Genomic DNA, 1395 nt, shown 5'->3' on the forward strand with positions numbered 1-1395 from the left:
TACTGGAGATATTTGTACATGTCTGCTAACTCGGACACATGTTGGACACAACGCCGCATCATTTACTGCGAGTACAGTCAAAACTGCCCAAGAAGGCAACTCAGGAAACTGAGAAAACATTGGTCTATGTGGACAAGCGGTCACTATGGACAGTATTCATAGTGCTTGTGATAGGGGAAAGAATTAAGGGACCACCAAAGTGGTCACATTACCCAGGTGGTTCTTAAGTGTAACTGGTCACCTGTGCAGGTTTGACTGTATTCGCTGATACTGTAACTGTTGGTTCTGATACATTGATGGTGTCCTATTCCTAGCAGTGTCATATGGAGAAAACTATTCCACAGCAATAGAATGCTCTTCAGACAACAACGCGAAAGTTCAATGACGCAGTTGATAAAACACGTTGACAGTTCAATGCCATTTTCACGGGTTACCCTGTACCGTGCAACGTTAACCAATTGTGTCCACATAATGACCACTTTACTTCATCGTTAATCACCTGCCTTCAAGTGCGTAGCTTGGTTGCCAAGTAATCATCGAAGGGTAGGCATTTATTAACCAATATAGGAGAGGAGTGGAGGAATTCAGCAATATGGTCTTTGTTTTCGTCAAGTACAACCTTAGATACTGCCGTAGCGTGGTCCATTTTGCCTTCCCACAGCCGTACATTTAAGGAATGTTTTGTAAATCTATCTTATTGTGTTTTGTTGCTCTGTTCTCAGTCTCACACTAACAAAGTACTTAAATAGATTGTACTATTCTTTTCCAGTCATGGATCTGTTGAAATGTCGTTCGGGGAAACACATTTTGGCTGGATACAATAGTTCTTGTTTGATTTGCGACGGATTGTGGTAGAATCGTAAATATCTTTGAAATAGTGCTCAAAAATCAAAACATCATTTGGGTGGTATCAAAGTGGAGAGTTGGACACAGGGTGCAATTTACTGACGAGGGCTAAATGGTAACATGCATGTGATGATTGTTCACTGCGCGATAAAATGATGCAGGGAAAAACATGTCAGAAGTCATGGTTGAACAACTTAGAATCACCTTGTGATGCTGCATGGTCTCGATAGACCTCTCTATGTCATTTCAGCGTACCCTTGTTTTGTGTGGGTACGGCCATTAGCAGATAACACTACACGGTCCCTCTCCTGTGTCTAGCGTGTCCTACTTTAGCCGGTAAAATTGCATGTGAATACATCTCCAATGGTTTTATATCTTTCATGCGTGTACTGGTCAACAATGAGCACTTTTCGAGGAGCCTGTTTGTGGCTTTTAGAGTTAATCCCCTGATGCACATAATCTACTCATCTCTGCCAACGGTAAACACGCTGTCTGCTATAATACAGCAGACAAGACTCGACATTTCCTTCAGATTTCTGACAAACAACA

This window comes from Branchiostoma floridae, chromosome 2 (genome assembly GCF_000003815.2).
Source record: "Branchiostoma floridae strain S238N-H82 chromosome 2, Bfl_VNyyK, whole genome shotgun sequence".
Lineage (NCBI taxonomy): Eukaryota > Metazoa > Chordata > Leptocardii > Amphioxiformes > Branchiostomatidae > Branchiostoma > Branchiostoma floridae.